General features: G+C 40.0%; 1 long non-coding RNA gene across 1 annotated transcript; it reads left to right on the forward strand.

The window, feature by feature from the left end:
* Positions 1-831: 831 nt before the first annotated feature.
* LOC113959227 lies at positions 832-12,297 on the forward strand. The gene is made up of 4 exons (XR_003531745.1): positions 832-948; positions 3,971-4,017; positions 11,618-11,659; positions 11,846-12,297. It is a non-coding gene; the product is annotated as an uncharacterized LOC113959227 (long non-coding RNA).
* The last annotated feature ends 869 nt before the right edge of the window (positions 12,298-13,166 follow it).

Here is a 13,166-nt window from a genome sequence, read left to right on the forward strand (position 1 = left end):
GGTTGCCACCTGGCCCACCTGTGGCAGGCAGCAGGTAGGTGACATTTCAGGCATGAGACTGGGAAGAGTAGGAAGCGCCATCACCCGCCTTCCCCACAGCCAGCCGAGGAGGCCAGGGAGTCTGAGGGAAGAGAAGCAGCTCCATGGAAAATTAAGTGGTTCCTTCTCTCCCCGGTGGTGGAGCTTGGGCCGGCATTCTCCCAGGAGCAAGGACCTGGGCCTCAGCAGTGGCGGTGGCAGCCATCCCACACCGGAGCAAAACCCAGGGCCAGAATTTTCCAAGAGTGTTATTCAAAAAGCCTCCGGGCAGCTGACTTTCTAAACAAAGATCTTCCCCACAAACTAAGAGAGCTACTCTCCATCCATAGCATTTTCCGATCACAGCTGGAATCACAATGATCCCTAGTTCTTATACCACATGGCAAATGCTCGCCTGCTACCATATTCAGATGTGCGCTGGACCGTGACTTTGGATATCCATACAATAACTTATATTATCCTCTCCCTGTAGTCTTTATGTCTCTCACAAATAACACATGTAAATAACATACTGATGTCATCCTGCACACTACCCCAAACAAGAAATCTATCCAGCACGAGCTGTTTATGAATTTCCTTTCTGTCTAAGGCTCATCTTTCTCAGATTTCTGTTATTGGCACTCTCTCTACAAGAAAGAATTATATATTCCTCAATGTCAAAGCCTGATCTTTTGAGATGGAAGTATTTTCTTATTTCACTAAAATTTATCAACAGTAGTTACTCATTGCTGAAAGCTCTTGACAGTTCAACAAATATCAATCTATTGCAGTAAAACACCAGCTGGCAACTTGGAATTTAGAAAACTGGTAACTGTTTCAGAACACATATTGTAACTAACTGATGCACAGGAGCTTTTTCCAGTGACTGATCTTGCCAGGTTCTGCATCAGCCTTTCTCTGAAACTGCAGGTATGTCAAACTGTTTTCTGGTGGAATAGATATTTTACTGACTGATATATGTTCTATATTTCTGAGGTCTTATTTCCTGTAGTTCCCATTTACTCTTGATATTATCCAAATATTGATTTAAATAATGCACTGTAAGTAAGTACAACAGTGGCCCCCAGGTTGGGAAGATCTGATTCGCTAATTAATCTGATATCTCTGCATGAGGAGATGGAAATACAACTAACACAAAAGGACATCTCAGTATATGTTGGTAAATGTGTGAGCATTGCCAGATAACTAATTATTTTATTGATTTATGAAGCTAACAATGTAGAAATAAGTAGGTTTAGAAACTGGGTTAAACCACACCAAATGAAACTTGCTGCCCCATTTAGCACTCCCTTGCTCAGTCATCTCATAGGAGCAAAACATTAGACATGAACAGGTTCCATCTACTCCAGTGTCCTGTTCTTTGTCAGTAGCAATGGTAGATGACTAGGATAAGCAGAAAAGCAGGCAAACATGCAGGGATCTCTTCCCAGTATGATCCCACACTTCTTCCACCAGCCTGTAGCTCACAGGCATCTTCACTGGGTCTTGTTATAATGGCTTAACTTCTTGTTTATTCTTGTTGTCTCTTGCTAATGTGGTCATGTCTACCAATGCACCTGTCTTGTTTCAGCTCCTACCCCTGACAGGCAACACTCCCTAATAAACACAGCCTCATAACCAAACAGTAGCAGGAAGCTGACGAGGAGTAAGAAAGATGAGGAAAAGGCTGCGTAACATAACAAGGAAAAGCTCTCAAATTGTAATTTTTCAGTCAGACCCCTTGTAACAGGATTTAAATATTAAAGGTCATTACAATTATATTGTTAGACAGCTGCTCCACCAAAATCCTGCTCCCAAAGGAGTCCTGCAATAAAATACAGGGAAAAATGCACTGATTCATCTTCATGTTCTTGTTCCGCTTCCAAACTGTCCAAATAATTATTATTACTGGAGTAAAACACTAAAACCATTTTGGAGGGGGCTACAGAGAAGAATTATATACAAACTACAATGAGCAGAAAGAAATAGTGGTATTTAGTTAAAGAATTGTAGTTTACCTGTCTCCAGACTACTTACTGAATTGCTTCTTTCCAATTTGTTTCATATGGATTAGTAATAATGTTTTATTTCTGTCTCTGTATAAAATATTTATATAAACACAGGCAAGATCAATGATGTTTTAAATTATATTTCTTTGTTAATCTCTAAACTGCTTTATTTGTCCATGACACACACTGAGATAAGGCTCACAGTTGATATGTGAGATGTTACACCTAAGTCCAGTAAAGAAATCAGCTGAAATAGCAGTTCTTTTCTCTGTGGGTGGTATTCCTCTTCAATCAGTTTTTTAAAAATCATGAAACAGTAATATCCAATCGCAGGAAGTATTTCTCTCACATTGTAATTTTGGCAGGGTCCTGACATAGTGAGGACCCCATGGTTAAGTAATGGAAGGCACATATCTGACTTTACAAAAGGAAAAGACAGGCTTTCCCTACCATTTCTTGATAACTATGTGATCCTGATTTAATAACATTTGGGATTAAATTACTTGGTGTTTTTGTTTGTAAATTCCCTTTTCTTCTTTACATAGACAATCCTTAGGCCAAAAAATGTTTTGCTGCTTAAGGAAGAACAAATGGAATCTCAGATTGTGGTCTGGAATAACTGTGTCAATCAGCAGAGAATAGACTTCTTCCACTCTTCCCTCTTGAGTTTGTCTTTAAAAGCTGCTTATAGTAGAAGAAACATGCAAGCACCCTGAAAGTAATGGAAAGAGCAACAGGGATTAAGGGGCTGCAGGGATTAATTTACAAATAACTATTTTTAAAGCATTGTTCTTCATAGACATGATTTTATTCTGTGTGGAAGTGTTCTTCATAACCACCACCACTGTAGTCAGACAGGGAAAGCCACTCCTCTTGCTATTGTCTGTAACCTATAGCTGATTCTTTCATTACTTTTCATCTCTTTTATTTCTTTTTTACTTTGCTATATCTCTGAAGTGTATAATATTTGTAGGCCATAAACTTCTAAGTGACTGACATATTGCTGGAGCTACAAGGCAAAGTACACATATGAAAATGTGCCTGGCTATCTCAGGAACTCCTGGCACAGAGCTATATTTGACTGTGATGCAGCCTCCCCACGAAGTAGTGCAAATTTTATAATTTCAGATATTTTAAATAAGACCAGGTAGTGCTTGTGGGAAGGTACTCCAGCTGTTTACATTTGTGTAGTATCCTTCACAGCCTGGTCTCTGAGTGCTGAACCAATAACTACAAAATAAAGTTATCAACACTTACCGTTTAGGGAATCAGTATTTCTTTAGTTTTCTTTTAAGTGCCAAGATACAGATTGAACAGTGAATTTCATAACTTAATTCACAAAACAGGTTTGCCACATGCCCCTGTCTCCAACTGACCTGAGTTAATAACTAAGGCAAAGCAAACATGGCACCCTGCTGCTTCAGACCTTAATGCACTGCCCTCAGGAACATAACCAAAGAGTGGGTTAGTGGAGATGGCTCTCCAGCCCTGACTCAGGACTCTGAATGTGAATGAAGCAGACTGTGAAATCAGTATGTAATCTGATGGCAAACCAATGAAAAATCAACAGGACTAATAGTACAAGTCTGGTACTGTTGTATTTTCACTGAAGATGCATCTTAGACACAGTGCAAAGCAGAAATATGATACATAAGCATTACAGCTATATGTAACGAACTCCAAAAAGTTCTTTTTAAGGTTACACCTCTTTTCTTGAGAAATTAGCTCAGCACTGGTCAGTAGATAAAAGAACTTTTTAGAAATGGACTTATGTGTCAAAACTCTGAGAGTCATAACCAAAAAACCCCAAACATTTTGTACTTGGTGATATAGGCAGTAAAACATGGTTGAACTACAGGAGAAGGGACCACATGATGTGATTCTTTTTTTTTGTTTACTGATATAATGAATCTACTGTTTGACTTTAACCGGTATCATTTCAGGAGCAGTTCGTATAGACTGTGCATCCTAGATAAGATGTCTCAAACAAGTAAGTAACCCACACTCTAAAACCACATTTTGTTGACTACATAAAAATCCTAAGGAAAAAAACTTACAGGAGTCTGTGTTGTAGGTTTCTACAACTTTTGTAAGACCATCACCCTATATCCACAAGGAAATTACGGTTCTGCTCCTTTCTGCCCCCCGACACACCCCTTCAGGAATTGGGTCTGGGAGCGTTTGGGACCCTTTCTTCCTCATCTTCATCTTCTTCAAAGCATGTACAGTCCTTGGAGTTCCTCCAGAATTCTGGGCTTGAAGGTTGCTGTGTCTGTGTGATATCTTCTGGTCCAGGCCTTAGGGTGTTTTTCTACAATTCTACCTTGAAAAGAAGACTAAACACGCTACCTGAATTTTAGAGGGATTGATATGAAATGGGGTAGTAGGGTTGGGTATGTGTAAACATTATGCTACAGCGTAAGGGACATAATACAGCTACATTAAAATCTAAATTTATTACAAAACTACTACTAAAATCTATAAAAGTTAAAAAATAAAAAAAAAAGCTCTGAGGCATCAATACTTTATGAGCCATGACCATAAACAGAAATGATAACTTCTGATTCTTTGGGCTAAGGAGCCATAGATGGCAGATGAATGGTGGTCCCGTTGGGCTGGTTTTTAGTAGAGTATGGAAATGGTAGACAAGGGCTGAACTGCTCTTTGCCCGCTCTTGATGGGGCAAATGCAGCTTTCACTCAAAATACTCACAGATAACTAAATCCTATAATGATATCAGGCCTTAATTTTAATGTATTTTAATCCAAGCAGGTTAAAATGCCTCCAGCCTCCAACCAGCCTTCTCCTTTGCCTGCAGCCAGGGGTCTGCAGGATGCAGGGGTGACAAAGCACAGCACTGAGCTCCCCGGGGTTTAGTTTTGCGTCTTTGGTCACTAGAGGTCAGAACAAGCCAGTCTTCATAAATCCTGCTCATGATGCAATACACATGTTCCAGTCCTGATTTTCCACATTTTTTTGTCAAACGTTCCAGTAATGTGCTTATACAGTAAACCTAATCTGTCCATAGGTAAACAGTTTAAAATTGCTGAGGGAACTGCTTACTTTGCATTGGCAGAGCATGCAGAACTTTTTAAAAAGCACTAAGCCAGGCACCCCAGCTTCTTGTGTTCCCCTTATCATTCTAGTTACAGGGAATAGGAAAGTGACTGATAATTTACTCACATAATCAAAAAACATATTACTCGTCCCATGTAAAATAATAAGTGATTTTCTACCACCAAAAGGAGGTGACATGTTTTTGAAGATGAAGTGTCTTGGATCAAAACAACTGCAGTTCCTGCATGTATTTTTTCATTTTAGTGGTATATTTAAACACAGGCGGAAGATCTTAATTTAGCCATTAGAGGTCAGTAAATCCCAGGTTATTCATCGGGTTTTTTAACTCAATTTTTGAAAAAAGAATTAGAAACAAGTTAAGAATACTTACAGCATTTCTGAACATTTGGGGTGATAGAGAGTTGAGATAGAGTCTTGGAATACAAATGTTAAGAGTAAAATCATAGTTTTCAGCTGAATATGAGGACAGATGAAAGACAGTCCTCATCCTCCAGAATTTGTTGGTGTTCACTTTGTAAATCTTATCTCAATAACTTAAACAAAGATTTAAACAAATAACTGTCCAATACAAGATGTAGAATCAATCCAGGGAGCAGAGGGCTGGATATAGACAACACTCTTCTCATACATGGATGTGTAACTCCTAACTATGCTGCTCTGTTACATTCTTGTATGCTGCTGCTCTCTCAGGCCAGGGATTTGTCCTTCCTGCTGTGCAGCAGCCCAGCTGCAGTGAGAATGGTGCAAGGAAATAATGACTTCCACACACATACTGAGGGACAGGAAAGTTACACTATTCTTCTAATACTGCTGCCACTAACAGGAAATTGTCTTAATTTCAATAAGGTAATGGCTCATGATTTAATAATTCCAATCAATGCAACTTAAATAATTTATCTGTTGACCAACTAAAACTAAGTTTATTTTCTAATCCACCATCAGAGAAAAACTTCGGTTCATTTCTCTTCCGAACCTGCTCCTTCCAATGTTTTTTTGCTAGCTAATTTCCTATTAGCCTGTCTGAAGCTAACTTGATGTATGCTACCTTTGATGATTCCCCAAATTTGCTAAACAGCTATTCATATTTTAATGATTCTGGGTGCCCAGGTGCCAACCTGCACCTTGGAGGCATCTCCCTGCTCCATGGAAGCACATCCCTTTGGACCATACATCTTGCTGTGACAGTCTGCAATGTTACCTTGATGCCCAACTCCCCAAGTATTTGAAATAGTGGGATTGAGAGCATCAGTTTAATGGAGCACATCCTCTGATGCGTGCCCTCACTCTCATTATAGGCACGTGACAGGAGAGAAGACAGACATAGGTCTCTCAGTTACAGGAAGACTACTAGGCTGCCCACGTGATGTCCCTGTCAAAAAGACAAAAGTCAACCTGAATGGCATATTCTTGGTGAAAAAGTGTTTATAACATGGTATAAGGCCAAGGTGAAACTTCCTCTGGAGTTGCCTGTGGTCCTGTGTTGAACAGTCAGATGTCCAAGTGAAGTAGAACACCGAAATGATGAATAGATATAGACAGAGTGATAGCGATGATCAAAAGAAAAACAAAGATGTTAAAAGAGCACAGCTTGTCTAGACCAGCAAAATAAAGTCTGGGAATAGTTACGAGAGTTGGCTATAAATACATTGAGGGGTGAGCGCTGAGGAAGGAGACGAGTTATTCAGGATGAAGAATATACTTGACACAGAAACAGATGGGTATAGATTGCCCGTAAATAAAATTTAGGCCAGAACTCGGGAAAAGGTTTCCAGATCTCTGAAATGCCTCTATTTCTCTTGGGCAACAAATGATTAGTTTAGGTTTACATCTTTGATGATTAAAAAAATGACAAAACATAATTGCCCATGACAGGAGTGGACTGGAACTGGTGATCCAGCAGGCTGGTAGATTCCTTTGCTAGCCAGACCCTTTAAAAATGCTTTACAAATAGATCTTCAAATAACACGTCCATGGGGTCCAGTTCTGCCATGGGAATCCCTCACAGTGATGAAATTAAAGCTTCTAGCCACTGACTGACAAGTGATTGCCAAGGCCTGCATGCAAGACAATACATTTGCAGATCATGTGACATTTATGTCAGCAAGGAACACTGATCTTGGATGGGTGAAGAACCTCCTTTATTTATGACTCTTGGATATTTGTGTTGATACCTGTGGTCCTGGGATAAAGGAAGAGAAAAAAGAATGTCTTCTGTAAACTCCAAAACCATGTAGGCACAGAGAAAGGTTTCTGCCAAGCCTGTGCTCAGCACAGAGAGGAAAGGCATTGAGGATATGTTCAGCATGTGCTCAGAAGCTTCTTCTTTTATTATGAAGAAGTAAAACCAAAGCAATAAAGCAAAAGGAACTGAATCCTCTGGTTGGGGATTTGAACTCAGGTTGGTGAGTCAGCCCTGTGGCATCCAGAAATAGTCTTCTGATTCAAAATAAAATGTGTGTCAGCAATGGGTTCTTCCTTCTGAGTAGAGGCTGGGCCATCCCATTGCATCAGTGAATATGGCAGTGGTGGGACAAGGAAAGACTTTACCATCACCCCCAGGGAAGCAAATAGAAAGGTATGGGCTTCCACAATCCTACAATAGCAGGTTCTGCAAAGATTAGAGGATAAGGTTGTTGATGTTGCAGGATCACTGAGCAGCTTCTGTCCCTCAAGGACAACATGCTAACAGATGTTTGTTCTTCAAGAGTAGAAGCTGAACTTCATGCTTTTCTGTCCAGGTTCAGGAACAGTCTGATTTATGCATGTCTTGTCTGTTCAATAACTTTCTTTAATTTCAGTGACTTTGGTTTTTTTGCAAATAATGCATCATTTTGTGTTAATAGAGAGGAATGCTGCAAGACTGGTAAAATAATAAACAACTTAGTGTATGTGACATTTTAATAATTCTCCTCCTTAAGTATTGTAGCCCTTATCATCGTTGTAACTCAGTGATAAATTATTTGATCTTTCATTTTCTCTAATCAAAAGCTGTAGAACTAAATCATTTTACTTAATAGGAACAGCAAAGTCACTTGAATAATATAGATTCAGAACTCAAGTCAGATGTGTCTTTTGAGCAATGTGCTATCTGGGGTAAACTGCGGATAAAAAAAAAGGAAGAGTGGAGACTAGGGTGAAAAAACCAACAAAATAACCAGAGAAGTAAAAATTTCATGTTTCAGTTTAGTAGGTAGCACATCACATTAAAAGGCCAGAAGATAAACAGATAATCAGCTCTGTTTTCATCACTTAGAGTACTTATTTTAAGAAACTTCATCAACTAACTAGGAAGTTACTATGTGGCTGATAAGGAAGATTGGATCACGACACAAAAAGCCTCAGGAAAAACCCCATGATATAAACTGAAAACTACAGCTAAAAGCTGCTATTTAAACATTTTTTATTGATGTAAGATCTATCATGTGTTCTCCATGTGCCAGTACTCACCATGAAGGTCACACTGGAAACAATGCATATTGATCTTAGCCTATGTAAGAGAGACATTGTAGATGCAGAATAATGATTTGGTCCCTGCACTGTATACTGAGGCTCTGTGTATATGGTTTGCACAATGCAAACCAACTCTGACATCTCTCTGCAAACTGCCGGCTCCTTGTCCCAGTGCTGCGACATGAGATAAGCTGGGGGTCCTGCAGGAAGAAATTTTCTGCTGGGGGTGTGCAGCAGATGTGATTCTCCGGGCACCACTTGTGTCCAGATCTAACTGTGCTGGGGCATAAGAAGTCACACAGTACAGTGTAAAGCAATGCGAGCAGACCACAGCAGCAAGAACTGAAAGCTCCTATCCATACCAAGCTTCCTATTGATTTGAAAGCAATTATTTGTCTGAGTAAACCCTGCTCATCTGAGAAAGGGGTTACAAAGTCATGACCAGAGGCTTATGAAAGCTCCTATCGGTTCCAGACATGTATTGTGAGGCCTGTGCTCTATTTTCATGTGGTTCTTGCAATCCTGAGTCTTTCACCAAATCTTTTGTGTCCTCCTGTTTTGGAGTTATTCTGTGTGGCCATAGAATTTATTCCTTGGTGTCTTTTAGAAAGATTTGCAATGTGACTAATTTTGACAAGCTTTCTAGGTGGTCCTGAAGTACATAGTCCTGTTAAGGGTCTTTGCTACTAGCCAGCCCTTCATATGGTTTTACAAATCTAGCTTGGACTTGTGAGGGGCTGATGAGAGGACAGGCCTGTGTTCAGCTTGGCTGCAGTTCCCTAAAGATGAACCAGCCATTTTCCAGAGTACTAGAAGAGGATCATGAGGTGAAAGGACTCCCCATTTTTGGACTCTATGGCCAGTACCATGTATTAGGACTAGGTAGAGATGGAAGAGATGGCATAAGCCGGGATAAACTGAGAGAGGTTTGGCTGAAGAGACAGCCCGAGGACTGACTGTAACCACTTGTCAAACCAGCAGCTTTGTCAAACAGACACATCCAAGTTGCAGCCTGCTCAGCTCTGGGCACATTTTAACCCTGACTGTGCTGTATCTGGAATGCAATCAGGTATCAGTTTGTCCATCCCTTATACTCTACAGAGTGGAAAGGGCAACAAGAAATAATGCATATTTAATCTAGGAGGTCAAGTCTTGAGAAGCAATTTCCAGCAAATGATTCCTAAATGTCTACAGCTGTAGAGAGGCTGAGTGACTCAGTGTACTAAGATTATGCAGGCAAAAATTTAATTCTATTCAGCTTCTGGTTTAGTACATAACTTTTGGTCAGCCATTTACTCTTTCCCATTCTCCCTTTGTGTAATGGTACAGTGGTAGGACGCAGTTCAGGGCATGTTCTGATAGTCTCTGAAACTGTAAAGGTCATATAAGTGCTGAATATCACTTTTCTCATGTCAGTTATATACCTTAGAGACTTGAATGATGGTATTGATTAACCCTTAGTAAAAGGAGTGTTACAGGTATTAACACATCTATAAGTACAGGTAAATCTTCTCTTTTGTGCGTATTTTGTCCTCAAGCGAATCACCAAAAGCAGTCTTTTGCTTCACACATATTAAATAACCTATCCTGAATCTTAAGAATTTGTGTCTATCTGGAGCACAAATCCTCTGTAAGAGCTTGCAGATGGCATGAGTTAAGCATGATCTGATTTGCTTTCTCTACATATCTTTTTGGGGGTACAGGTCCATGTGCTGAAATCCTGAAGCCTCATTCTTGTGATGTTTTTCCTTTCATTCATATACTTGGTGTACTGGGTGTCATTAATGCTTAAAGTACTGTGAGTACGTTCAGTCAGTAATGAAAGTGTTCACCGTTTTCCCAGCTACTGTTCACCACCTAACTGGAATATGAAGAATGCATATGCTTGAGCTTTGCCATTTGTGTTTAGAATACATCAGTTCTCACACAACATGATGGAAAATTTTGTAGGATCAGAAAGACAACAGAAAGACAGGGGTCATGTGGCCCTCCAGCACCTTTTTTCCAGCTGCTGAAATGGAGATGCTGATTTTTATCTCCATAAGACAGATCATGAAAGAAGACAGAAGAAATGGCCTTGACAGTAGCAGAATAGCAGAGAAATAATAACAAAATCACTTAGAAGTTATCCGCAATCTGGATGCATTTGAAATGTCCATAATAAATTCATTTCGTTAGAATGCATGGGTTTTTGCTAAGGATGAATTGAGGTGTTTGGGGCTTATGCGAGGACATCGCTAGCTATTCTCACAGACTAATTCCAGTCCAACCACTGCAGACCATAAAAAAGCAATTAATTTGTAATCATAAAGTTCTTGTACAGTAATTGAAATGCTGGGGGAAAAAGAAATGCAATTCCTAACATTAAGTGAAAATGAAGTATGTGATATAATCTTTTCATCTAGACAGGTACCTAGAGTGGTCTTCTAGTGAGACCAGCCCAAAGCAAAACCAGTTCTGTTAGATAACTGCTGACAGACATGTGACTGATCTGTTCATAAAAATATCCATAAATAAAGGTTCTCCACCCTTCCATTGTAAACTTAGATTCATTTTCCTCAAAGAGAAATTTAGAAGTCTGGACTAAATTTCAGTGGAATACTAACTTTTGTCAGAAGTTTCATAGCAGTGATGGGTGCTCTCTCAGTCTGCTCTCTGGAAGAAACTGCCTACATCTAAGAAGTTGTCCTACCTCATAAAGGTCCAAGTGTTGTCCCTCCTTGGACTGGAAAGTCTCTTGATCAAAGTAATTAATTTTATAAATTCCACCAATGCAGTGTGATTTTTTGCTGCTGTGGTGGTGATTTTGCAGCCACTGTCATGTGCCACTGGCCCCATAAGTCCCCTGAGAGGCAACTGATAGACCAGACTCAGTGTTCTTTTATGGAAGTGGCAGTCTGTGCCCAGTCTCTGTGGTGAGGAGGAGCTGCTGCAGTGGACCTGGCCCTCACTGGCAGAGGGGAGCTCATATATGAGGCTGTGGAAAGCCTTGCTTACAGACCATGCTTTTGCTTTCTGAAGGAACAGCTCTCAATAGCCATTTTTTATGTTTTTGCTTTTAGGATGTTGAAAATCTCATCCAGGAGGCCTAAAGAAGTCCACTGGTATGACTGACCAAAGGTCAAAATTTCTGAACCCTTATGCCCATCATGCTTATTTATGAGGCTCTTGTATCTAAAATCTGGCCCACATATTGCAAGTACTCATCATCCATTTAATCCCTTGTTTTATTTTTTTTTTCTAGACATTCAGGCAAAAGACATTTACTTCTCTCTTATTCTTCCACTTAGGTTCATACAGAGATGGAAAAAATGATGCTTTTTCTCCTGACATGGAAGTGTTACAGCTGACTCACAAATGTTCCTGCTCCTCCAGGACTGTGGCTGCTCTGTCCCATTCTGACTTGAAAAAGTTTTGGGAATGACCCTTGCTTATATCTTTAAGTAACATAATATGTTAACTTTAAAATACTTGCCTTTGTGTCATGTCCCCCCTATATTTATTTAGATCTTTCCCTTTCTCATTCCCACAATTTTTCTATCATGAAAGACTTTCAAACACTTTCAAGCAACTTTCAAAATACCAGCCTTTATTACATCTATTTATTCTGTTGATATTGCTTTTCTCTTCTCTTATTTTATTTTTCCTTTTTGACCTCATAGAATCACAGCATATGCTAAGTTGAAAGGAACCCATTAGGATCATCAAGTCCAACTCTTGGCCCTGCACAGTATACCCCAAGAACCACACCATGTGCCTGAGACCACTCCTGAATACTTCTTGAACTCTGTCAGGATTTGTGCTGTGACCACTTCCCTAGGAAGTCTGTTCCAGTGCTCAACAACCCTCTGGGTGAAAAATTTTTTCCTGATATCCAACTCAGCTTTATGTCATTTCCTCAAGTCCTGTTACTGGTCATGAGAGTGAAGAGATAGTACTTGCCCCTCAGCTTCTCCTTGTGAGGATGTTGAAGACCACAATCAGTTCTTCGCTCAGTCTTCTCCAGGCTGAACGAAACAAGTGACCTCAGCCACTCATCACAAGGATTCCCCTCAAGGCCTTCACCATCTTCATTGCCCTCTTCTGGACACTCTCCAATAGCTTGATATCTTCTCCTTGTTGAACTTCATATGGTTGCTAATTTCCAAGTCCTCTAATTTGTTGAGATCTATCTGCAGGGCCTCTCTGCCCTCAAAGGAGTCAACAGCTCTACCCAATTTAGTGTCCTCAGTAAACTTACTTAGTATTCCTTCAAGTCTTGTGTCCAACCAGTTTATGAAGATTTTTAAGAGAACTGGGCTGAGGATGGAGTCTTAGTGACTGGATACCAGCCTGATGTTTCCCTATTCAACATAATTTTTTGTATCTTATCCATGAGCCAGTTGCTCACCCATCGCATAATATGGTTATCCAGCTGTGTGCTGAACATTTTGTCAAGAACGATACTGTGAGAGACAGTATCGAAAGCTTTGCTGAAGTCCAAAAAATTATATCTACTAGCTTTCCTAGATCAACTAGGTGGTTTATCCTTGTAGAAGGAAAGGTTTGACGAGCAGGGCTTTCCCCTCATGGAGCTGTGCTGGCTGTGACCAGTGACTGCATTGTGCAGGT

The sequence above is a fragment of the Corapipo altera genome, unplaced genomic scaffold (assembly GCF_003945725.1).
Source record: "Corapipo altera isolate COAL_440 unplaced genomic scaffold, ASM394572v1 1, whole genome shotgun sequence".
Lineage (NCBI taxonomy): Eukaryota > Metazoa > Chordata > Aves > Passeriformes > Pipridae > Corapipo > Corapipo altera.